Below are 26,329 nucleotides of genomic sequence, written 5' to 3'. Positions count from 1 at the left end.
CCTGTAATTCTGGTCTTCCTAGGACCCTGGGGATCCATTCTTTTATAAATTCTCTCATATTCTTGCCTTCTTCATCTTCCTTAAGGCCCACTATCTTTATATTGTTTCTTCTATTATAATTTTCTATTATATCTATCTTCTGAGCTAACAGCTCCTGTGTCTCTTTAACTTTTTTTTTAATCAGATTCTTCTAATTTCTTTTTTAAGTCATCTACTTCCATTTCTATGGCTGTTTCTCGCTATTCCACCTTGTCTACTCTTTTTCCTGATCATGATCATCTCTAATCTATTCACTTTTTCTTCTGTACTTTTTCTTCTTCTTTTTATTTCCCTGAATTCTTGTGACTGCCATTCTTTTACTGGCATTGTCCTCAGCTGGTCCCCCCTCCCGTCAGTATTATTTTTGTCTTGCGCGGTTGCGCACTTTTACTTGGCTCCGTGAGCCATTTTTGTAGTCCTGAGTCCGGGACTTCCACTGACCTGTGGGAGCGGGCCTCTCTCTCCACGGCGGGGCTCCTCGTACTGGTAAGGCCTACACCTTCTTCTTCCGACGTCTTTCCTTCTTCTTTTCTTCCCGTTGTTTTTGATTTTTCTTTCTTCGCTGCCATTTTCTCCACACTTTTACTTTCACTTTGTTTTGGTTTTTATGTTTGTCCCTTTGTTTTTTCTCTATCTTTTTTTAAACTTTTCTGGAGGGCTGGAGTTCCCCGACCGGCCACTACTCCATCACGTGACTCCTCGCCCTCACTCATCACCTTGACGTCCGCTCTCTCTGCACCTTTCCCTCTCCTTTCTCCCCTCTCTCACCCCGTTTTATCCACCTTTCTCCCTCTCTGCACTTTTTCTCTCTCTCACCACTTTTCTCTCATCCCATCTCTCTCTCTCACACACACACACCCCTGTATTCTCTCCCTGCCCACCCCTCTTTCTCCTTCAGTAGTAGAAACCCTTAACTCCATTTCGAACCAGAACGCAGTTAAAAATAAATTTGCGTCCTCCAGAAACCACAATACTGCCCACAGAACCGCGATTACACATCGGACAACACAAGTCACCATTTCTACCCCAGACCCAACAAAAAGATTAAAATGACACAACACCTACATTCTGAGTAGAAAACTCAGTGCTAACAATACTGTCAAAGTTTAAAACGAGCCAACAGGCCCAGTGCAGGCGATCACATTTCAGAGACTTAGATTTTAAAAAGTCCAGTGGCTTGAAAAGAAGAACCGCCACACAGTTCCCAAGTCCACACAGGCCCGTCAGAGTTGGCACCGTAACGGTAAAGAGGACCCCCCTTCCCCCCCGCCCCCCAACCTCCCACAGCAGATGCCTGACCACAGCTCACGGCACTACCGTCCGTTCTCCATCCTTTACAAATTGGGCATGGCACTGCGCTGAGATGATTCAAGATGACGCTCCCAAGAACAGAGTGGGGTGCAGCTCATCGAGATTTATAAAACCATCAGTGCCGTGGATAAAGTGAACAGTCACAGCTGTTTCCCCAGGACAGTGAACGATCACACAGGAGCCCGTGGATTGAGGGTGAGAAGGGAACGATTTAACGGAGAGCTGAGGTGGTGGGGCAGGGGAACATCCGCACACAGTGGACGGTGCATCTGGAGAATGAACGACCAGAGGGAGTTGTGGAGGCCGGGACAATCGCAGCATTTTACAAACATTTGGGCAATAGCTACAGGGATTTAGAACAGAGAAATAAGAACGTCGGCTCAAAATGTCCCTGGCATTGAGGTCGCCTGTTCAAACAGAGGGTGACGGGTGAAAGGCCGGGATGTATAAGATTGTGGGAGATTGATGTGTTCGTTCTGCATTATTCGGAAACATTGATGTTATTTTCGGGGTCAGTGAAAGGCGCTCCTTCCGTCCGATAGCCTAGGGGTCACCCTTGGGCAAAGTGTCATCCCTGTTTAGCCTCCCAATCAGGGTCAGGTGAGGCCGTGGATTGCAGACAGTGGACGTTGCTTTTAACAAATTAATGGTTGTCAATCTAAAACTGCTGGACAGGTGAATCTGCGGATCAGCGGCCAGGCTGACCCGTCCAGTACGGACCCTGCAGCTGAAGAATGGAGCGGGAAGCCACTTCAGGACGGTCCCCGCCCCCGGGTGACGTGATCTCAGCTCAAAGATAGAGCCTTCAGCGAAGGAGGACAGTGGGGGCCACGGTTCGGAGGGTCAGATGCGGTGATGGATGGAGACAATATGGCTCACGCCGGCCGGCCGGCGAGGCCCCTGGATGATTTCATTAAACTGAGACATCCAGCACGGTAACAGGCCGTGTCGGCCCACGAGTCTGTGGCGCCCAATTTACACCCCATTAACCTTCAACCCCGCCCCCAGTGTTTGAGCTGATGTGTTAAACTCAGTACAAAATCTTTAAAAAAGAAAGGAAGCCGCCCGGAATTAGAATGACATTAACGTCAGGTTCGAGCAGGGTTGGGTCTAATTTAAATTAGTTTCCTTTAACAGTCAGCAATATGAGGCAGTGTTTTTACCATTAATGCAAAATCCCATTTGATTATTTTGTTTCAACTGAATATTAACCAAATTGCAAATACAAATTTCTCCGACCTCCCAGACCTCATATGCCCACCATCACCCACATTCCAGAAGCGGGTTTCCACCCCTCCCCAGCCGCTCACAGACAGAATCTCCCAACGCCTCTGACGCGAGAATCCCCCTCGGGCCCGGCCACCTAAAGGTGGAGGTCCTAACGCCCCCCCCCCCCCCCCCCCACGTGTATGCATCCCGGCTGCTGCAGGCCACAGGCCTGAGCTTCTAACACCTCCGTTGCCAATCCCCGACCCCGCCGATCAGGTGCTGGAGCTGCCGGGGACCCCGACTGCAAACATCCCGTAGACCCCGACACCTCCCTCTATCGACGCAGGTCGCGGTCCCAACCAAAGCCGACTCCATCACCAATTCCCACACCAACCTCATAGAGGAGGGAGGGGTAGGGAGATTGCGAGTGGGGGAGAGAGGTGGAGGAAGGGAACGAGTGAGCGAGAGGAAGGCATGGAGCAAGCTGGGGGAAGGGATTGATCGAGTGAGTGAGGTGGGGGAGTCGGTTTAAATTTTTAAAATGTGGCCAGCCTTCAGCCAAAATAAATCCAAGTTTCATTGGTTGAATATGGACCCGCTGATGTCTCAGCAAGTCAGAGGAGTGGGCAACTGTTGTCTGCGCTGCTAATGTCAGGCCTCAAGGTCATTTTGTTTTGTAGAGGCAACTGTTCAGAAACATGGATAAAAAGTCATTGAAATTTAAATATAAACAGTTATTACAAGTGTTAGTCACTACCCATTTCTTCGGCGGACGGCCGACTCCTGTTCCAGGTCCTTCCCTGCAGGTGAACAGTGCAGCTGTCTAGAAGTGGAAGCCCAGTGAACACAGAGAGGAGAAAGGAACTGAAGAGTACTCCAGCAGGGTGAGCAGAAACACGGACAAGAGGGGAGGTAGCAGGATGCTCCCAGTGTGGCCCCAGCTGGACTGAGTGGCCTTGTCTTTGTATCTACATTCAGTGTATTACAGAGATACAAGGGGATGAGACTCGGTTTCCAGACACAGCTGCTTTATTAGCGACAGATCCAGGACATGAAATTCAGTTCCTGTCATTGGGTGGCATGGTTAGTGAAACACTGTTACAGAACCAACGACCCAGGTTCGAATCCAGCCATGCCTGTAAGGGGTCGGTACACCTCCCCGTGATCGGTAGGGTAATTGGGTGGCACTGGTTTCATGGGCCAGAGAGCCTTCAACTGAGCTATATTGTTCATGTTTAAAAATATATAATGGAGTCACTAACATTGGCGGCGAGCGTCCGTTCCACCTCCACTTCCTGCCACCTTGGCAAAGCAACCAACATACTAAAAGACTCTCCCCTCCCCAGACACACTCCCTTTACCCTCCTCCCCATGGAGAAGAAGATTCTGCAGTGTGAGATCACACACCCCGCCATATTCAAGGACAGTTTCCTTCCCGTGTTATCAGACTCTTGAATGATCCTCGAACACGTGACGATAAAAGTGAGCATCTAAATAAACTACAAATTGACAACACTACCAAGATCTAATTTGATTTGTTGCCTTCAAAAACCACATTTCCATTCCCTCCTGGTGTTTGAGTGAGTGATGTTTAAATATTCCACACTGCAAATCTTGTGTGAACCCGCTGGTGTTTCACCAGGCTGTTTGACTGGATGACCCCTTCCCGCATACAGAACACATGAATGGCTTCTCCCCAGTGTGAACATGCTGGTGGGTCAGGTGAAGGGCCTCTCGCCGGTGTGGACCCGCCGGTGTATCTCAAGGTTGTACGACCTGGTGAAGCCCTTCTTGCACTCGGGGCAGATAAATGGCTTTTCCCCGGTGTGGACTCGCTGGTGGGTCAGTAGTTGGGAAGTGTGCTTGAAGCCCTTTCCGCACTTGGAGCAGGTAAACGGCCTCTCCTCGGTGTGGACCCTCTGGTGGGTTAGTAGTTTGGAGGTCTGGGTGAAACCCTTTCCACAGTCAGAGCAGATGAATGGCCTCTCCCCGGTGTGAATCCGCTGGTGAACCAGCAATTTGGAGGACTGTGCGAACCCTTTTCCGCACTTGGAGCAGGTGTAAGGTCTTTCCCCGGTGTGAACACGCCGGTGAGTCCGCAGGTGGGAGGACTGGGTGAACACCTTGCCGCACTCTGGGCATGTGAACGGCCTCTCCCCGGTGTGGACCCGCTGATGTCTCAGCAAGTCGGAGGACCGGGTGAACCCATTTCCGCAGTCAGAGCAGGTGAACGGCCTCTCCCCAGTGTGGATCCGCTGGTGGGCCACCAGTTCAAAGGACTGTGCAAACACCTTTCCACACTCGGAGCAGGGATAAGGTCTCTCCCCAGTGTGGACCCTCCAGTGAGTCCGTAGGTGGGAGGACTGGGTGAACACTTTTCCGCACTCGGGGCAGGTGTATGGCCTCTCCCCCGTGTGGACCCGCTGATGTCTCAGCAAGTCAGAGGAGTGGGCAAACCCAATTCCACATTCAGAGCAAGTGAACGGCCTCTCCCCGGTGTGGGTCCGCTGGTGGGCTCGCAGTTTGGAGGACTGTGCAAACCCCTTTCCACACTCGGAACAGGTGTAAGGTCTCTCCCCAGTGTGGACCCGTCGATGAGTCCACAGGTTGGAGGACTGGGTGAATCCCTTTCCGCAGTCAAGGCAGGTGAAGGGTCTCTCCCCGGTGTGGACCCGCTGGTGTCTCGTTAAAGCACTCAACCTTTTAAAGTTCTTCCCGCAGTCGGAGCACGGAAACGGGTTCATCGCTGTGGGGACGAGGGTGTGACCAGGCGATAAATCAATGCAGTCCCGGGCCGGGATACGTGCTCAGCCCGTTGGAGGCTCCCCGAGAGCTGGGCATCGGGTCAAACCAACACCGAAGCTGGGACTGGGCCCCGGTCCCGGACCGGGGAGAAGCGGCCTCTAGCCATGCGTTGGAAGCTCCGGAACCACGGGAGCCCTCAGTTCCGGGACGTGGTGCTGCGCTCTGCTCCCGGCGCTGAATCGCCTTCGCTCGCAACAAGCGCCTTCCTCCAGCCCCGTCTCTGGCGTCCAGCGAGTTCAAAGAAACGGGCAGAAAGAGAGAGAGAGAGAGAGAGATGCTGCGGGGCAGGGACGCGGAAGCGGAGCGCACTTCCGGCTTCTTTGCCCCGCAACCGGATGGACAGCGAGTGACGGCCAATAGTGGCAGGTCTCCCGGATGGGACCAGCCAATAGGAGCGAGTAGATGCCGGAGCAGGAGCTCATGGCTGCATTTAAAGGGGCCGCGTCCACGGGCATTTCTTCTCTTTCCTGAACGGGGCGGAAACGATGCGGATTATGAAACGGAGTTTCGGTGCGAGGGGGGTGCGGCGTCTCACTGTGGAGGGGGATTGTTTCCGAATATTCATTGGTTTCGGTTCAAAGGGTGCGGTTTGCATTCAAGGGGAGACTGAGCAGAGGGGCATCTGGAACTACCACAGCTAAAAATTGAAATGACACGCAACAAATTACCGCCCAAATTCACAAAAAACACTCACCCCCCTCCGTGTCCCCACTCAGCAAACTCCAATCCCCCAAATATACCCTGACACCTGAACACAGCACTTCCCTAATGCCCACCCTCCCTCCCTATCCCTGTAACCCCCTCTTGTCCTCTGCACCCCTCCCTGTCTCTCTGAAAACCCTCTCCGGTCCCCTATACCCCTCCCTGTCTCTGTAACACCCTCCGCTCCCCTACAATCCTCTCTGTCCCTGTAACCTCCCTCCTGTCCCCTACAAACCACGCCGTCTCTGTAACGTCAACTGGACCCCAACACCACTCCAGGTCTCTGACACCCCCTCCGGTCCCGTACATCACTCTCCGTCTCTGTAAAACACTCCAGACCCCTCAGCCCCTCCGCGTCTCTGTAACACCTTCGGTCCCCTCCAACCACCCCCCCCCCTCCATGTCTCTGTGAAACTTTTCAGTTCCGTACACCCCTCCCCGCCACTGTAAACCCCTCCGGTCCCCTACACCCTTTCCTGTCTCTAAAACCCACTCCGGTCCCCTACATACGTTCCCGTCTCTGTAAACCGCTCCGTTCCCCTACACCCCCACCCCTCCGGTCCCCGACAACCCCCGCCTCTGTAATCCCCTCCGGTCCCCGACAACCCCCGCCTCTGTAATCCCCTCCGGTCCCCGACAACCCCCGCCTCTGTAATCCCCTCCGGTGCCCTACACCTCTCCTTGACTCTGTAAACCCCCTCCGTTCCCCGACACCCTTCCTTGTCTCTAACCCCCTCCAGTCCCATACACCCCTTCCTGTCTGTGTAATACCCTGCAGTCCCCCGTCCGATCCCTTACACCCCTCAATGTCTCAGTAATCCTCACCGGTCCCCTACACCCCTCCTTGTCTTTATAACCCCCTCCAGTCCCCTACATACGTCCCCGACTCTGTAACCCCTCCGTTCTCCTAAGCCCACTCCGTCTCTGTAAAGCCCCTACGGCCCCCCACAACCCTCGTCTCTGTTATCACGACATCTCTCCCTGACTCATTAACTCCCTCCGGTCCCCGACACCCCTCCCTGTCTCTGTAACCCCCTCCAGACCTTCATGCCCCGGGCCGCCTCGTATCTCACCTCCAACCCTGGTTTCTGGACACCAGGTCGCGGACTCACTCCGCGAACCGGTTCGTTGCTGGGGCCACGGCGCTCAGCGTCTGTCTTCTGACGTCGTGATGTCAACGCGCATTCGCTGAGTCAGGTGTCACTGATGACGAGTGTGTGCAGGACAGCTGATGACGACACGTGATGACCTCACAGAGACTTATTTGCGTAATCCAGCTTCGTTTCCACAGCAACGGGTCCCTCTCGCGGACAAGGATGAAGCGGCCTCCAGGGTTAAGGGATGGAGGTTAGTCCTGCCCCCGGCATCCCGGTTCACGGAGGTGATCCCGGGGGTGGCGGAACGAGGTGGATGGGAGGGGGGCTAAGGGATGCGCTGCCGGCGTCTCCTTGTGGCCTTGGGTGATGAGGGGGTGGGCGGAAAGCGCCGCGGGCAAGGCCGGGCCTCCCTTCGTTCTTCCCCACAGTCGGGCCGGTGATCGCGGGGTCTGTTCCCAACCTTGCGCTCGCTCAGCGTCAGCGAAACCAAGGAGATGATGGAGGCTTCAGGAGAGAGTCGGGGGGACGCGACCCCGTCCTCATCGGGGGCTCAGTGGTGGAGAGGGTCAAGACCTTCCAATTTCTGGGGGTCACCATCTCCGAGGATCTGCCCTGCAGCCTCCACGTCCCTGCAATCGCGAAAAGCGCTCGCCAGCGGCTGTACCTTGTGGTGATTCGGTCGTCACCGAAAATGCTCGTAAACCTCTACAAGTGGACAGTGGAGAACCATTCTGGCCGGTTGCATCACTGCCTAGTACAGAGGTCCCAACTCCCAGGGCAAGGGCAAACTCCAGAGGGTTGTTAACTCGACGACATCACAGACACCAGACTTCACTCCATCGAGGACGTAAGGAGGTGTCTTCAAAAAGCGGCCTCTATCCTCAAAGACCCTCCACCCCCCCCACCACCACCACCACCCAGGCCAGGCCCTCTTCACTCTGGTACCATCAGGGAAAAGTTGCAGGAATCTAAAGGCTCGCACATGCTGTCTACTCATACCCAATGGACCTACAATCCCCAGTACGATTTGAAGGGTGGGAAAAAACCCAGACAGACACAGGGAGAACATACAAAGAGCGCAGGATTTGAACCCCAGTCCAGATCCCGGGTGCTGCAACATCCTTGCGCTTACCATGACACCAACCAATGTGGTGGGCAATTCACGAGAGAATTCTTCCCTCAGAGAGTAGTGACAATGTGAAGTCGCTCTCATTGGCTTTGGAGATGGTGCCAAGAAGGTGATCCAGGTTGATTCCAGCAAGGAGGGGTGAGTGGGGTGTGGCGGGGGTAGTGGGGTGGGGCGGGGGTAGTGGGGTGGGGTGGTTAGATTGAGAAGCTGAGGTCTGTAATCATTGGAGTTTTGAAGGATGAGGAAGGATCTCTTGGAGAAAATATGAACTGAATTTTTTTTCTCAAAAATATTCTTTATTCCCAATAAATTAATCACAATGCAATAAAACTTTCAAACTTTTTACAGTCATAGTGTCAATCATATCGATATGTTCTCATCATTGTACATTTTTCTCTCCAGGCACCTCGTTGTTCCTCCCCTCTCTGCTTGTTGAGGGGCTTCCGCTCAGTCGCTGGCCCTCAGTGCCCGGAAATGGGAGGAGTATAGACTGTGGTCCTACCCCACAACGCCCTTGCTTTGGCTGCACCAAGCCTCAGTGAGTCCCTCAGCACGTACTGAGAATAACTGTGACTTGGCCCCTTACATCCTTTTCCACACACGCTTTGCAAATCTGCATCCGTCCCGAGGACAATGTGAGTGGAGGATGATGTTCTGGTTGTACAAGAAGGATCTAACTGGGAGGGATCCTGTCACCACCAGCCAGGCCAAGCCTTGGTGCTTGTTTGTGAGCCCTGGTGATGAGCCATTCCACCAGATGACCTTGGTGGTCTGGTGTGGGATCCAACATTTCCACCAAAGGAACAGGTAAGATGGAAGCAGAGAGGCCGTTTCCACTGGCAGCTGACACCAGAACCAGGGACAGAGCCTCAAGATATGAGGAGTAGATTTAAGACAGGGATAATGAGGACAATGTATAGAAGGGCTGGAGGATCTCAGCAGGTCACGTAGTGTCCATGGAAAGTGATAGGCAGTTTATATTCTTGGCCTGAGCCCCTTAATAATCCTGCCAAAAATCAGGCAAATGTGCAACTAAGATTGGGATGGGAGGAGGAGGACACATGAGAAAATGGTTACAGTTGGAAGAGGGAGCTGAGAGGTGATGGGGAGGGGTCAGAGGGCTGAAAAAGAAGCTGTCTGATCAGGGAAAGGAATGGGTGAGAGATTGGAGGAAGGAAGTCAGAAGGATGGGGAAAGAGAGAGATGGGGGAGAGATTACTAAAAATTAGAGGTCGACTTTGACACCATCTGGAGTTAAACAAGAAAATCAGCAGATGTCAGGGTCGAGTGCATCTGTAGAAAGTGAAGGACCATCTGAGGTCCAAAACGTTGGTTCCGCTTTATTTTCTTCGATGCTTGACGAGGTGGTGGATTTCTCCAGCACGTTTGTGTCTCACCATCTGGGTGGAAGCTGAAATTCGCTTTTCACAGAAGGGTGAATCTGTGGAATTCTCTGCCCAATTAAGCAGTGGAAGTTGCCTTGTGGAAAGTATTTAAGGCAGTTATGGGTAGTTTTTAATGAATTGGGGAATTAAGGGTTGTCGGTGGAGATGAGTCCACGGGCCAGATCAGCCATGGACACAAAGATGTACTTTCATTCCCCTTTAACATGGAGAAATCAGACATGGGGTTGGTCTGGAGTAGAAACAAGGACAGGAGGGGAGATACCAGGATGCTCCCATTTTTTGGAAATGTCAAAAACAAAGAATTTGGGAACAATTTTTCCAAACTTTATCAGAGATTCTTAGGATTAAATTGGAACCGTATCCTTTTATTGCTTTGTTTGGCTTTTCTTTAGAGGAAAATATTTCCTTGAATAGTAGCTTTTACTTCATTGTTAGCCAGATGAGCAATTTTGATTAAATGGAAAGATAGCTCAGCACCAACTTGTATGCAGGGGGACATATGGTCTTGCTTGAGTTTGGAGAAAATTAGGTAGGACATTGTAGAGATCAAGGTTGAATTTAAAAAGCGATGGCCCCATTCATGGACTGTTATCACAATTTGAATACATAGGCAAGGAAATATCACATAGAGAGTGAGGATGGTTGTACAACAGCCAAATTTTACACTTTACTATAGGTGCATAATCTCTTATCGAAAATCCTTGGAACCCGACACTTTTTGGAATTTGGAGTGATACTAAAACAGCAGTACGTTTAAGTAATTACTGTGAGGTGGGGGGGGGGGGGTGCAGTGGTGAGTGAAGTGAAATAAAAGGCCAGTTCAGGTGAACCTTCTGCCTTGAGGTTGGCGACATGAGTGGATTAAAAACTACAAACTCTCCTTTCAGGCATCTGCTCCAGAGTCCCATTCATATCCAGAGGCACCTCCAAGCACCCACCAAGCTCCCTCCAGATCTGATGGAGGCAGGGAGACTGGTGCCCCAACACCACCTGTCATAAAAACATGGCGTAGCAATGGCTGTCTTCCCTATCCATAATCCCCCATGTAGGTGGAACCGCTGTTTCCCAGAACTGTTCCAGTTGCATAGGGGATTATGGGTAGGGAAGACCGCCATTGATATGCAGCTGCCAGATCGGCCAGTCTGGCTGTTACAGCCCACACCGCCCCGACGTCCTGGGAACAGCCCTTGCCTCGATGATCCAACACAGACCTCCCCTCCTGAGTGGGGTGGAGGGCTGCAGGGGAATTGGGTTGTGCGTGTGGATTCTGGTTCTTTTGGACAGTACAAAATGACGTTACTGAAACTTACGTCTTGGTCAGATTCTGCTGAATTGTGAGTTATCTGCACAGAGCCTCACAAAGATGATTTCCCTGTGAAAGATGGCAGAGACTGACCTCGTGTTTCACAGCTCTTTCCTTTATCTTGCACACATATGGGCGGAGTTACATTTGCCCCAATCAAAAGTTCACACAATACATTTTTATCCAATGCAATTCCCACTGTACAAATTCCATTGCTACAGATGATTGACAGCCTCTTATCAGACCTGCTCATTTGATTGGTTCAGAGTAAATACCTACAGTTGGTCATCATGCTAATTGGTCCTTTTGAATGGCCATGCCCGCCTTACTAGAATGCTGCAAAGCCTAACTACACTATCATTAGCTTTTAACCTTTTCCTTTCTCATTCCTCCATTTTGTGATTTCCTCACAACTTCCTAAGTAGCCATGGTGGTTTATAAGCGGCATATCCCAACAAAGGTGATATTGCACACTCATCCCTAACCCACCATCGGCAACTTCCTCACTGTCTATTTCCCATCCTCATCTATATTCCCCAGTCTCCAGCACTCAGCTTCCCAAAGCTCCAATTCTATCTGAGCCTGTATCTCCTTCTCCACCCACTGCTCAGTCTCAACCCTCACGGATTCCATTCTTTGCTGCATCATAGCGGTGGATGAGTTTACCCAATTCAAAAAAATTGTCTTATTCAATGGCAACAAGCAGCATCTGGACAAGAGGAGAATTACTAATACGACTACTACAATAATCACAATCTTAGTCGCCCATGACCCCAAAGTCAGAAGTTCGCATGTAACCAGTTAAAGAAACGGTGGCCATAACCAGCATTCTCCTTTAATTCTTGCCAAAGTTTCTTATTTTATTCATAGCCCGAGTAAAGGAACCATCTGGAGCTGTGTTATTTGGAATAAAGGTACATCATTGCTTGCCAAACATAATGCAGACACCTCCTGTAGCCATTAACCAGTCCAAAGTCTGTAGATTCTGTCATGTCATTTTGCTGGTCGCATCGACCTGTTCTCCCAGGGCACTCAATATATCATTGGAATAATTGATAAATCTCTGTTGGTTATAATAAATATAATTAATCCATTCTGCATTCTTCGCAATTCCAATTATTGGTAGTAAGGCTTTCCATCCTGTTAAAGAACAAATCCTGCAACATATAAACTAATTAATATCCTTTCAGTACACTTCTTTTGTCTTTTCTTCTTCTCCCTTATCATCCCACCTTTTGAATCAAACCAGATCTCCCAGGGAATCTAAACAGAGAATTTGTCATGTATTTCTTATCTGTACTGCCAGCATTCCAAAACCATCTGTTGATACCAGCCTGTATCATTCTTGGAGCCTCTTCTCAATCGACATCTGGCTTCCATTTTGTTTTTAATTTACTTTAAAACTACATTCCTTTTCTTACTTTTGTCTCTTGGTTCATAATTTTTAATGAGCTAACATCACAATTGCATTTAAGATATATGACACCCCTCATTGCCCTCCAAATATTCAGGTTAACCAAGCAAGCCATCCATTCTGCCACTCGGTCCCTGTCTAAAACTGTTGAACTAATTATGGATATCTTGCATCATCTCTAAAGATTCATCTGCAACCTTTATAATTCACGTATCCCCTCTAATTGAGTATACCCCACCCTGGGTAGCAAACTGATGATCCACTGCATATCTGATTTGTTGTGAGAATAGCCTCGATTCTACCAATTCTCAATTAACAGCCTCCAACCCTGCCACTGTCTCATTGCCCAATGCTGTTAAGCCACAGATGAGATGATTGTGATTCTTGGCAGCCACCACCCCAGCTGATCTTCAAAGGGATATGGAGCTGAGGACTCGCCATCCAATGGCAGATCCTTGGGCAACAGGATTGTTATGGCCCTTTGACTTTTATTATAATAGACTGATGATCCATCTTCTGATTCACATTTTCTGGGCATGGTACGACAAGAGGTCCAACGTCCCAATGGTAAAGAAGGCAGGGAGGCTGTTTCCTGTAACACATAGGCTATCTTTAAATGATAACATGCGGTGGGGTCTCAGTACATTTGTTATACCAATGTCTTGGCTCTCTCTCTCTCTCTCTCTCTCTCTCTCTCTTTCTAAGTAAATTTGAGGGTGATTTTTCCTACCCTTACTTTATTTTTCCCATTGTTTTTTTCCCAGCAGCATCTCCACAAACTACCTGAGTTTCTCATTAAATTCAAGCATCCTTCCGTAAACAAATGCATGAGAAATATCCTTCCTTAATCTCATAATCGTGTCACCAGCAGTGTTCTTCTATACAAGGCAAATCATCTTTCAATTTTACCATCCCACATCCCCATCTCAGACTATCAAAACACTTGGGGTAACTTACTAAAGAAATATGCTGGCTGTGTTAATTCAGAAGTGATTGCTTTGTAAAGCGAGTACCCTGGCAACCTCCTCTAGTCATACTGTCTATCTGATCAAATAAGCGTGGCTTGCTTTCTATACACCTTCCTTTAGCTGCTTGGAACCACTTCACTGATTCATTAGCCAATAGCCCTAATTTCTGATTGGTGCTATAAGCATTCATCTTATCAACATATGTAAGACACATTTTAAAGGATATTATGCTGTCACCAAAAATTCATATTTTCAGTCTCGATTCCGGTCTTCAGTTCAAATGTCAGGGCTACAAGAGGCATAACAATAAAGTTCTCATGTTGTGTGTGGGTGTCTCTCTTTTATAATAAAAGTCTTAATGTCTTAGCTGGGCCTTTTTCCTTAAATCTGGAGTATCTAGTGAGTATCAAGCTTTACTGTAGTCACTGTTATAACCGGGACCTGGAATTGTCCTTCCAGCGAGTTCCCAATTTCTTCCGATCCAATTCTTTACCAGAACGTAATTCTTAGGTTTGACATTAGAATGTTCACCACTTTGATCTGTGGGATCAGCCTTCGAGGAACATAGGAACATAGGAAGTAGGAACAGGAGTAGGCCAAAAATGGCCCATGGAGCCTGCTCTGCCATTCAATACGATCATGGCTGATCTAATTTATGACCTAACTCCACCTACCTGCCTTCTCCCCATATCCCCTAATTCCTCCATCATGGAAAAATTTATCTAACTGAATTTTTTTTTTGAATTTTTTTATTTTTCACACCATAAACCACACTGACCAAGATACATACATTTTCCTTTTCAAATATATAGAGTGTCATTTTCTCCCCCGCCTCTTCCCATCCCACCCTCCTTACCTCCCCCCACCCATTCATTTAAAGTACAAAATCTAAGACACATTAAACCAGTCAAACAATCTTGTAATTCAATAAAAATAAACAAAAAATTCCACTGAGTCAATTCTTTTCATTTCCTTCTCCTTTCGTTAATTTAGGTGGTAGATGTCCCGGGTAGGTTTTCTCTATTGTGTTTCATGTATGGCTCCCATATTTGTTCAAATATTTCAATATTATTTCTTAAATTATATGTTATTTTTTCTAATGAAATACATTTATTCATTTCTACATACCATTGTTGTATTCTCAAATTATCTTCCAATTTCCAGGTTGACATAATACATTTTTTTGCTACGGCTAGAGCTATCTTAACAAATCTTTTTTGTGCACCATCCAAATCAAGTCCAAATTTTTTATTTTTTATGTTACTTAGGAGGAAGATCTCTGGTTTTTTTTTATATATTGTTTTCTGTTATTTTATTTAATATCTGGTTTAGATCTTCCCAAAATTTTTCTACTTTCTCACATGTCCAGATTGCATGAATTGTTGTTCCCATTTCTTTTTTACAACGAAAACATCTGTCAGATACTGTTGGGTCCCATTTATTTAATTTTTGAGGTGTAATGTATAGCCTGTGTATCCAGTTATATTGTATCATACGTAACCTCGTATTTATTGTATTTCTCATCGTTCCAGAGCATAACTTCTCCCATGTTTCCTTCTTTATCTTTATATTTAAATCTTGTTCCCATTTTTATTTAGTTTTACCATTTGTTTCCTCATTCTCCTTTTCTTGCAGTTTAATATAAAAGTCTTAATGACTTAGCTGGGCCTTTTTCCTTAAGTCTGGAGTATCTAGCGAGGCTGTCCTTCAGGCTTTACTGTAGTCACTGTTATTACCGGGACCTGGAATTGTCCTTTCCAGCGAGTGCCCAATTTCTCTGATCCATTTCTTTACCAGAACGTAATTCTCAGGTTTGACATTAGGATGTTAACCACTTTGATCTGTGGGATCAGGCTCCTTTAGGTGTGCTTATTTTACCTGTTAATGCATCTCTCAAAAAAGTTTTAGTTAGAATTCTCAAATATTTGCTTATGTCCTCACTTAATGATAATAAATCCATCCCTACTGGCGGTGTGGGCTTTGCTCCCCAAGATGTCCGTATTTGCTGTCCGTGGACCGTCAGCAGATAGCCCTGACTTAGCCTGCAGTGTCATCTGCATTTAAAACAATGCTAGGGGTAGCACTTTTTAGCCAATTTAGTCCTGTTTCCTCTGTCGATTTGGGCAATGTAGTTTTTTTATTTACACATCCCACTATTCCTACTGGTTGGGGTTAATGGGAGTAGTGGAACCACTGTAATCCCCAATTCCTTCATCCAATTCAACCGATTTTCTGCTGTGAAAACTTAGTCAATTTGTTCTTTAAGGACCCAAGCAAATCACTAATAACAAGACAATACATAGTTACGTATTTAATTCTATAAAATCAATCCACGTACACTCAAATGGTAGGCATTCAGTTTCTTTAACAGGATTATGCTGTTGGCAGATAATAATTCCTTCCTTTGGAATGTCCTATTCCTTAGATTAGTGATGTGTCCCTCCTGTGTCACTCATCTTTAGCCAATCTACATTGTTGCATATATATCAAATTAAGTAGTTCAAGTAAAAGGAATTGCATTTGGTACAGAAATTGTCCAGCAGAGGTGGTTCATAATTTGATTCTGCAACACCCCTGCTGTTTACCTAGTTTAATGAAATGGTAGGAGTGCCCTCCTGAACGTTTGCTTCATCTCCATATCAGGCAAGACCTATTCAAGCAGTTCATCACTTTCTGAATAAACAGTGAAAGGACCGTTTAGAACAGCAGCTTTTGCAGTGGCATCTGCGTAAGCATTCCCAAGGGGTAAAAAGTCCTGGTATGGGCATAAGTAATGCTTTCCTTATCATGTTGGCTCTGACAAGGGCAAACAATTCAAATTCCTGAGAAAACTGGATGAAAGAAGGCAGCCGTCTTCATTACTTCATTTCTCTATTTTTCACAAGGCAGTTTTTAAAAATTTTTTTTCTTCTGTGTGATTCGTTTTTACTCCTATACAAATTAGAACCAGGAAACACTTCAGAAGTGGAACACCATTTCTTCATTGTTACTTTTTAAAGTCCAACAACTTGTGAAATTGCTGCATGGTTAAAGGTCTCTGGAAGGCAGGTTTCAAATTACTGCAGATAATTTTCAGTTTAAGCTCTTTAACCCCTTCTTCATCGTAACTAGTGAAACACAGGTCTGGACACTGTGGCTGTTGGGGGACATATGGGGTGGCCTTACCCACAAGGAATCTTGTGATTCCTCCTTCTCATCACTCTGCGAGAATAAGGTGGCGCTGCCTGACATTGGGTCTCCAGGATTTTCTTTCTACACCTTCTGCTTGTTAACCATTTGGTGCCTGAGGGACTGTGTAACCATCCTAATGGTAATGATCATCTCTTTAATCTGAAATTCTCAATCCATTTCCCATTCTGTGGTTGGTGCTGATCTCTTCCTTATTTCAATTTACTTTTTATTACACATTGTTGTGGAAAAAGAAACTTAAGCACAGAGGAATTACTGCTTAGGAAACCTTTATTTTAAAAGCCTGGTACCAGGGAGAGACCAGTATCTTCTAAAAGCGAAGATCCAAGTCTCTCTCTCTCTAGCTAGAAGAAACTTGTACATTTATAATCAGAATACATGTGTTAACAGGAACATTTGCAACTGGAAAAAAACCAAAGCTCTTTACAAATTGTGTCAGAAATCTATCAATTTGAAGGTTGTTAAAGCTTATCAAAACAGAAAGAGAACTAAAAGAAACTTGTGAGAAGAATTCAGTCCTCTCTGTTAGAGATAACACCGCTGAGCTCATACATCTTCCAGCTTCACAGCGGATCAACAGCGGAGTCAGGGTGGTTTAGAACAGCAATTAGCCATTTGTTCAGAGCAGACAGCAAACTTGTGTGTCAGCTATAATGCTGTAAGAGACAAAATAATAAAAGCAAATTGTGAAACTTCAAACCATAAACTTTTCCTCCACACACATCTTACGTGGAGAGAAGTTTAATTTCAGTCTTAAATAAATATACTGCACAGACAGGGCGGGAGCTGCCAATCATGATGAGCTTGACTTTGATGACCAAGCAATATTCCAGACATGTAATTGAGTTCCCTAATGTTTCCTCCCCTGTGGCTCCCATTATCTCTCCAGCTCTTATACTTTTCTCCACATTAGTTGCCTTGCCACGGCTGTATTACTACCATTATAAAATCCCTTCCTGCTCCATGTAATTGGAACACGAATGGTACCGGTCCCTTTTCTGATATAGCATTACCTTTTTAACTCAACCAAAAATTTACCTGGCCAGCCCTTTTCTGGCCTCCTGCTCAATTCCTACCTTTTCCTGAGTTGTGCAATTCACTGTCCAATTTAAATTTTTACCATACTTCAGATAGAAATAATACATTGGCTGTCCCGGTATCCACTCATCACTCATTTCCAACATTTTACCCCTAGGGGTATTAACTCCTGATTTATCATACACTTGTCCCATGTTGTCCTTTTGTTCCTCTGCGCCCACTTCAGGGTCCTGACCTTTGTGTGGGAATTTCCCCTCTTAACAACCAGTCTAAGGCAGGGCATGTTATGTTGGCAGTACTTTTATCTTTTCACTAAGCAAATCCTCAAGCCCTTATCATCTGCAACACACGTAGTTCACCTGGAGTCCGTCAGAATTATGCTTTAGGGAGGGAGGGATCAATTGATCTAACACCTTTGGAGAAAAACCAGGAAAGTGTCACGTGGGCCCATTCTTTAATCTTTAGATGCCAGTTCAGCTGGTCACTGATACCATCCAGTAAGCATTCATCAATCTTGGACTCCTGGCTGGTTTGCCAAATGTATTGAAACTGCCACTTCCTGATGCAAAGAACACAGCACACAGAACTGGTCCAGTTAAGTCTATTAGACATCAAATTAACCTGAGAGAACCCTTACTGCTTTAAGTCTTGAAAGCAGGCTCCAGAGGTCCCTATTCAACAAATGGATGCATCAACTTTTATACACTCAAGAAAACTAATTGAACTAAAAGATTACATCATTAGTCTACATACAAGATAAATCACACCCTTATTACTACTCACCCCTCTGTGCAGTTTTCATCATCAATTCTCCAAGCCTCCTGTTCTTTTCTGTGTGCACATTCTTTCTGGAGGAACTTCCACAGGTTTTAATGTCTCCCATTCAGTCAATGGGATCCCCAATTTTACGGCATCAGTTTGCCAACTTGCAAGTTTATCTCTCTCTTTCTTTCTTGTGGCAATAGATGCCATTTCCCTAATACATACTTAGCTTTCTCATTTAATATACGCTTCCAAATCAATTGTGGTGCCTCTTTTATTAATTAATTATCCCAATTTTACCTAATCTCTGATTGAAAGCCCTCAAAACTTTACATATAATTTTATCATCTTCTGGGTATTTCTCATTGTCTGCATCGATGAACCCCGTTCACTCACTGTATCCATACCATTACCCATAAGGTCCTCGACCTTATCCAAGCTCCTGGAGCTCCTTTTCAACAACAGTCCCAGACCGCTGAGTTCCCTGAACTCTTAAATCTGACCTTACACTGTCCACCATTAAATTCCGTCCGGTCTCTCAGTCCCTGGCCACAGAATCACACAGAGATGGTTCATTCAGAGCAGGGAAAACGGAGAAGATAAAAGATGTACCTGCTCTGCTGGCCAAATCCCAGGTGCGTACAAACTGACTCCACTTCGTTACATCTGGCAAGGATCTGTCTAGCCTTTGTAACCCCACTTCCACCAAATATGGATTTTTGTTCTTTTGGTGGAATCTACAAAATGACATTACCTAAACTTTCGTCTTGGTCAGATTTCCTTTATTCTGCAGAATTGTGAGTTATCTGCACAGAGCCTCACAAAGATGATTTCCCTGTGAAAGATGGCAGAGACTGATCTCGTGTTTCACAGCTCTTTCCTTTGTCCTGCTCATACATGGGCGGAGTTACATTTGGCCCAATCAAAAGTTCACACAATACATTCTTACCCAATGCAATTCCCACTAAGTACAAATTCCATTGCTACAGATGATTGACAGCCTCTTATCAGACCTGCTCATTTGATTGGTTCAGAGTAAATTCCTACAGTTTGTCATCATGCTAATTGGTCCTTTTGAATTGCCGTGGCCATCTTACTAGAATGTTGCAAAACCCAACTATACTATCACTAGCTGTTAACCCTTTTCTTTCTCATGGGCTAATGGAGTCATTAGCCTGCCCCTAAACAGCCACTGAGCACAGCTGTACATTCAGGTGTGTCAGCGGAGTGCGACGCCCCACCAATTATCCCTCCCTTCGGAGGGTTGGCATCGGCGCCTCCGAGGCACTCTCGGCCCATAAAGGAAGGTACTTAGCACAAGGAGGAATAACCTTCACCTTTACACAAGTTTGTTTGGTGCACCTGAAAGGACCTAAAGATAGACCACTCTCCCCCTCGCCTGCTGCCCGAGCCGTGCTGCCGCTCCCTTGCCTGCCTGAGCTGTCGCTCCCTCTCCTGCTTGAGCCACGCTGTCGCCCCCTCTCCTGCCTGAGCCACGCTGCCTCTAGGATGTTTCAGGTGGACCCTCAGCCTCGATGCCAGTGACAGGAGCGAATTTAAAACTGCAAACGCATCTTTCAGGTGGCAGCCCTAAAAGACTGCTGCAGTGTTAACTGGTCCACTTGAAATTTTCCCATGTGCCTCTGGATCTGATGGAAGACCCTTTCAGGTGATCCCCGGGCCTCATCTTTCATATCCAGACACACCTTAGAGGCAGGAACACCCATCAAAAATATTCAGCATAGCAATAGCCAACTTCCCTACCCATAGTCCCCCACACAGGTGGAACCGCTGTGTTTCCCACAACAGTTCCAGCTGTGTGGGGGATTATGGGTAGGGAAGGCCACCATTGCAATGCCGCGTTTTGAGCCACAGAGCTGCCCCGGTGCAGGAGTGGCCAGCCGGGCAGTGACAGCCTATATCAGCCTTCCCCCGACGTCCATCCCTGCCCCAACGGCCTTCGCCAACATCCCCTCCCCATTGGGTCGGGGTCTATCATGTAGTGAGTCGCTTACAAGAGCTGAACATTCAGGTGCATCGGTGGAGCTCCGCTGATTATCCATCCCAGAGGAGGGTTGGTGTCGGCGCCTCGGAGGCGCTTCTGCTGCACTTAGGTGAGTCTCTAGCCGCAAGGGGTAATTATGAGGCTTTACAAGGGGTTGTTAAGGCCACCTGAAAGGGCCTGCTCTCTCCCCGCCTGAGCCGCTCTCTCCTTGAGTCGCTCCCTCTGTCAAATTTCCTTTCAGCAGGGTTGCTGAAATTCGACTGGAGGACAATGTCCATATTTTTAAGTCAAACGTACAGTAAAACTTCAAGCTCAAACTGGCTCAAACTCCACTAAAAACCTGAAAATATTCTGTACGCAGTAAAAAATGTTCAGTTTTCGGATAAATGGATAAGCACCCATATTGTGCGGCCCAGATGAAATTTGTCACTCCCCTCTTTGATGGAAGAGACAAGCCTTCAAGGGTGGAAATTGTACTGTACAAAGTCGGAGAGAGAGTAGCAGAAGATTTTGTATATAAATGGAATATTAAATCTATTTCTGGTGGAAAGGAAGCATCATTAATAAAGCATATTTTGAATATTTGGTGTAAATTGAAATTGTAATTGGATTAAAAGGAAAAATAAATCCAAAACACCCTTGATTCAAAATGGATAAATTCCTTTCACAATGGATAATAAAATTCTACAAACATGGTCATAAAGGGATCAGGTATTGTTATATACAAGGGCAATTAATGTAATTTGAACAGTTAAAAAATAATACAATCTTCTGCTACTTTCAATTCAGAGTTTTTTTTTCCAGAGATGATTTGGGACGGACCATGATTTTTACCAGAGTGCAGTGAATTGGAGATTCTAATTCGAAAGGGGAACACAGGGAAGTTGACATTTGTAGTGTATTTTCTACTTCAGTCAGGGACTCCTATGCCACCTCAAATCAAAGATGGGAATCAGTCCTGAATATTAGTACTGGTGATAAGAACTGGTCCAACTGATGTCAGGATTGCATGACTAATACAATTATATTGGTGCAATACAACCTCTTGCCTCAGCTACCCTGCAAAAGTTGCAGATTATTGGAAAACAATTGCCACAAAGTCCAGAATTGTTTCTCCTAAGAAATATTGTGGATGAGACCTAAAATGATGCTGTCTAAGTATCAGTTAGAATTTCTTAAAATTGCATTGACAGTGGCCGGTAACTGTGTTGCAGTGACCTGGAAGTCTGATTCCCTTCTGGATTTAGCCCAATGGAATGTGGAAAGGCATGGGGTGTTTCCCCTGGAGAAAATTACTGAAGGAGGGAGTATACTATGTTTTTGCAGGAATGGCAGCCTATTTGCACAACGCAGGGTTGAATATTCTGCTTTTGAGTTTTGTGTCCTTGTTCTTTCCAATATTTGAGATCCACGCAAGAAAATGAGTTAGGTTTTCTGAAATGGATTCCAGTACCCAACAGTTCCTCTTTCTTTTCTTTATTTCTATTTCTTTATTCACTTTCTCTTTCTTTCTTCTATTTTCCATCCTCTATCATGGGGTTTTGTTGGGGGGGGGAAAGACGAAGGAGGGATGGGGCTGTTTGGAAATATGGATAACCTGTATCATTAATTATTTTTCTTACTTAATTTTATGTATTTGTAATGGATAATTCTTGAAACTTGTTTCACAACAAAATTAAAATATTCAAAAAAGATAGGTTTAGATAAATGAGTTTTTATTATTATTAAATAATTAAAAATATTATTTTATATATAACACTGCCTGGGCTCATTTTTATTGCTGCTGTCTGGTACCGAACACGTGACAATAAAATTGAACCTGAAAACAAATTGCAAATTGACAACAATATCAAGACCTGATTTGATTTTTTGCCTCAATAACCACATCTCCAGTCCCTCCTGGTTGAGTGAGTGATGTTTAAATTTTTCACACTCTGCAAACTTTCTGTGTGAACCCACTGGCGTTTCACCAGGCTGTTCAACTGGGTGAACAACTTCCCGCATACAGAGCAGATGACTTCTCCTCAGCGTGAACATGCTGGTGGGTCAGCAGATTGTTAAACTGTGCGAACCCCTTATTGCACTCGGGGCAGGTGAAGGGTCTCTTGCCGGTGTGAATCCGCTGGTATGAATTCACCAATGTATCTCAAGGTTGGACGACCTGGTGAAGCCTTTCTTGCACTCGGGACAGACAAACAGACTCTCCCCGGTGTGGACCCGCTGGTGGGTCAGCAAATGGAAGGACTGGATGAAGCCCTTTCCGCACTCAGAGCAGGTGAAGGGCCTCTCACCGGTGTGAACCCGCCGGTATGAATCCGCTGGTGTATCTCAAGGTTGGACGACTTGGTGAAGCCCTTCTTGCACTCGGGACAGACAAACAGCCTCTCCCCGGTGTGGACCCGCTGGTGGGTCAGCAGATGGAAGGACTGGATGAAGCCCTTTCCGCACTCAGAGCAGGTGAAGTGCCTCTCACCAGTGTGGACCCGCCGGTGTATCTCAAGGTTGTACGTCCTGGTGAAGCCCTTCTTGCACTCGGGACAGACAAACAGCCTCTCCCCGGTGTGGACCCGCTGGTGGGTCAGCAGATGGAAGGACTGGATGAAGACTTTTCCGCACTTAGAGCAGGTGAAGGGCCTCTCACCAGTGTGGACCCGCCGGTGTATCTCAAGGTTGTACGTCCTGGTGAAGCCCTTCTTGCACTCGGGACAGACAAACAGCCTCTGACCAGTGTGGACCCGCTGGTGGGTCAGCAGATGGAAGGACTGGATGAAGCCTGTTCCGCACTCAGAGCAGGTGAAGGGCCTCTCACCGGTGTGAACCCGCCGGTATGAATCCGCTGGTGTATCTCAAGGTTGGACGACCTGGTGAAGCCCTTCTTGCACTCGGGACAGACAAACGGCCTCTCCCCAGTGTGGACCCGCTGATGGGTCAGCAGATGGCAGGACTGGATGAAGCCCTTTCCGCACTCAGAGCAGGTGAAGGGCCTCTCGCCGGTGTGGACCCGCCGGTGTACCTCAAGGTTGTACGTCCTGGTGAAGCCCTTCTTGCACTCAGGGCAGATAAATGGCTTTTCCCCGGTGTGGACACGCTGGTGGGTCAGTAGTTGGGAAGTGTGCTTGAAGCCCTTTCCGCACTTGGAGCAGGTAAACGGCCTCTCCCCGGTGTGAACCCTCTGGTGGATTAGTAGTTTGGAGGTCTCGGTGAAACTTTTTCCACACTCAGAGCAGGTGAATGGCCTCTCCCCGGTGTGGATCCGCTGGTGGGTCAGCAGGTGGCAGGACTGGATGAAGCCCTTTCCACATTCGGAGCAAGTGAACAGCCTCTCCTTGGTGTGGACCCGCTGGTGGGTCAGCAGTTGGCATGACTGGATGAAGCCCTTTCCGCACTCGGAGCAGGTGAACGGCCTCTCTCCAGTGTGGACCCGGTGGTGTCTCAGCACCTTGGAGGGCTGGGTGAACCCCTTTCCACACTCGGGGCAGGTGTATGGCCTCTCCCCAGTGTGGACCCGCTGGTGGGCCAGCAGTTCAGAGGACTGGGTGAACCCCTTCCCGCACTCGGAGCAGGTGTAAGGTCTCTCCCCAGTGTGGACCCACTGGTGAGTCCGCAGGTGGGTGGAATGAGTGAAGCCTTTGCCACACTCAGCGCAGGTAAAGGGCCTCTCCCTAGTGTGGATCCGCTGGTGTCTCAGCAAGTCGGAGGAGTGGGCAAACCCCTTTCCACATTCAGAGCAGGTGAATGGCCTCTCCCCGGTGTGGACCCGCTGGTGGCCCAGCAGTTTGGAGGACTGTGCGAACCCCTTTCCACACTCGGAGCAGGTGTAAGGTCTCTCCCCAGTGTGGACCCGTCGGTGGGTCCGCAGGTTGGAGGACTGGGCGAACCCCTTTCCGCACTCGGGGCAGGTGAAGGGTCTCTCCCCGCTGTGGACCCGCTGGTGGGTCATTAACTCGCTCGACCTTTTAAAGTTCTTCCCACACTCGGAGCACGGAAACAAGTTCATCGCTGTGGTGTCGAGGGAGTGACTAGGTGATAAATAAATGCAGCAACCAAGCCCGGGGTACGTGCTCAGACCGTTGGATGCTCCCCGACAGCTGGGCAGCGGTTTAAACCAAAACCGATGCTAGGACTGGGGCCCGGACCCGTGGGGAAGCCGCCTCTAACCAGGCGTTGCAAGCCCCGGAAACACGGGAGCCCTCGGTTCCGGGACTCGGTGCTACGCTTTGCTCCCGGCGCTGAATCGCCTTCGTTCCCGACAAGCGCTTTCCTCCAGTCGCGTCCCTGGCGTCCAGTGACTTCAAAGAAATGAGCAGAAGGAGAGAGAGAGAGATGCTGCGGGGCAGAGACGCGGAAACAGAGCGCACTTCCGGCCTCTTTGACCCGCAACCGGATGGACAGCGCGCAGCAACAACCAATAGGAGCAAGGAGGAGGCGGGAGCAGGATCCACTTGCCTACATTTAAAGCGGCCACATACTCGAGCATCTCTTTTCCCGATTGTTGCGGAAACAGAACCCGAGTTTCGTTGAGGGGGGCGGTGCCGATGTTGGCGGGAGGGTGTCAACGCATTTGCATTGGTCTTGATGCAAAGGCAGGAGTTTGCATTCAAGGGGACATGGACCGGGGGGCGTCTGGACAACCACAGCTAAAAATTAAAATGACCCGCAACAAATTACCGCCCAAATGCACAAAAAAACACCCACCCTGTCCCCTCCCAACAAACTCAAATCCCCCAAATATACCCCGACACCTGAACACTGCACTTCCCTAATACCCACCCTCCAACATCCTCCAGACCCCTGCACTCTTCCCTGTCCCTTTCATCCCCTTCGGTCCCCTGTCTCTGTAAACCCCTCCAGTCCCCTATACCCCTCCCTGTTTCTGTAACTCCTTCCGGACCCGTACACCCCTGCCCGTCTCTTGTGAACCCCACCGGTCTACTACACGCCTCCATCTCTGTAACTCCCTCCGGTCCCCTACACCGCTCCCTGTCTCTGTCACACCCTCTGGTCCCCTACACCCCTCCCTGTCTCTGTAACCCCCTCCAGTCCTCTACACTCCTTCCTGTCTCTGTAACCCCCTCTAGACCCCTGCACTCTTTCACCCCCTTCGGTCCCCTAAACCCCTTCCTCCCTTTTAATCCCCTCCTATTCCCTATACCGCCGTAGCGCGAAGTGGGGGTATACATCGGGGAGGAAGGTTGGGCGGTGGAAATGATGAAAAGAAAAAATGGTTGATAATGACTGCCTCCTCCTTTATGTACCCTCCCACCCTCTTCACCATTCCCTCCCTCCCTCCACTACCGTTTTCTCTCTCCCTCCCTACTGATCCATCCCACCTTGCTGACCTTTCCTTCTCCCCTTCCCACCTCGCCCATTCCCCAACTCACTGAGGTGACCAGTGAGCTGAATCCCTCCTGGGTCATCTCCCATTGGAACGAGCTTGCAACTTTTCCCGCCATCCCTGCGGGAGAGTGAGGGAAAGGGTTCCATCACCCGATGCGGACCCAGAGCTTGGGGAACTCATACCTCCCCCATCACCTTCTCCGCCCACTTGCCTGGGGAAGAACACTTCTCTCTTTACGGGTTGGAGATAGTCCCCATAATATGCATACAACACCTTACACTTCCCCATCTACAGGTCATGAGTCTTCCCTGAGTGGATTTAGTTCTGATTCTCAGCATCCGATATCTTATCTATCCCCCTGCCTTTTGGTCAGGAGTGCGAGGGAACATTCTCTCCTCCCCCAGTTAATGCATGTATTCTGCCTTCGACACTATGTATCCCCCACCAACAGGTCAGGGGTCCGAGGGAAGACTCTCCTCTCCCTTGGTGGAGTTAATCCATATCCTCTACATTCCACACGTAATTTGTTCCCCGTCTACATTTTGGTAGTGTGAAGGAATACTCTGTTTCCTCAGTGGATTTATTCCTCGCTGAATCCTTTTGGGGAACAATTG

General features: G+C 47.9%; 2 long non-coding RNA genes and 1 pseudogene across 2 annotated transcripts; 1 reads left to right on the top strand and 2 right to left on the bottom strand.

Moving 5' to 3' along the window:
- Positions 1-495: 495 nt before the first annotated feature.
- LOC138758290 (uncharacterized) lies at positions 496-4,074 on the top strand. Its single transcript, XR_011354238.1, has 2 exons — positions 496-1,545; positions 2,026-4,074. It is a non-coding gene; the product is annotated as an uncharacterized lncRNA (long non-coding RNA).
- On the bottom strand, positions 3,265-24,741 carry LOC138758283 (zinc finger protein 91-like; annotated as a pseudogene).
- On the bottom strand, positions 16,825-19,780 carry LOC138758288 (uncharacterized). The gene is made up of 2 exons (XR_011354236.1): positions 18,985-19,780; positions 16,825-17,228 (listed from the first exon to the last, which is right to left on the bottom strand). It is a non-coding gene; the product is annotated as an uncharacterized lncRNA (long non-coding RNA).
- Positions 24,742-26,329: the final 1,588 nt, after the last annotated feature.

The sequence above is a fragment of the Narcine bancroftii genome, chromosome 3, assembly GCF_036971445.1.
Source record: "Narcine bancroftii isolate sNarBan1 chromosome 3, sNarBan1.hap1, whole genome shotgun sequence".
Taxonomy (NCBI): Eukaryota; Metazoa; Chordata; class Chondrichthyes; order Torpediniformes; family Narcinidae; genus Narcine; species Narcine bancroftii.
Note: the sequence above shows the minus strand (reverse complement) of the source record. Positions and strands in the feature narration are given on the sequence as shown.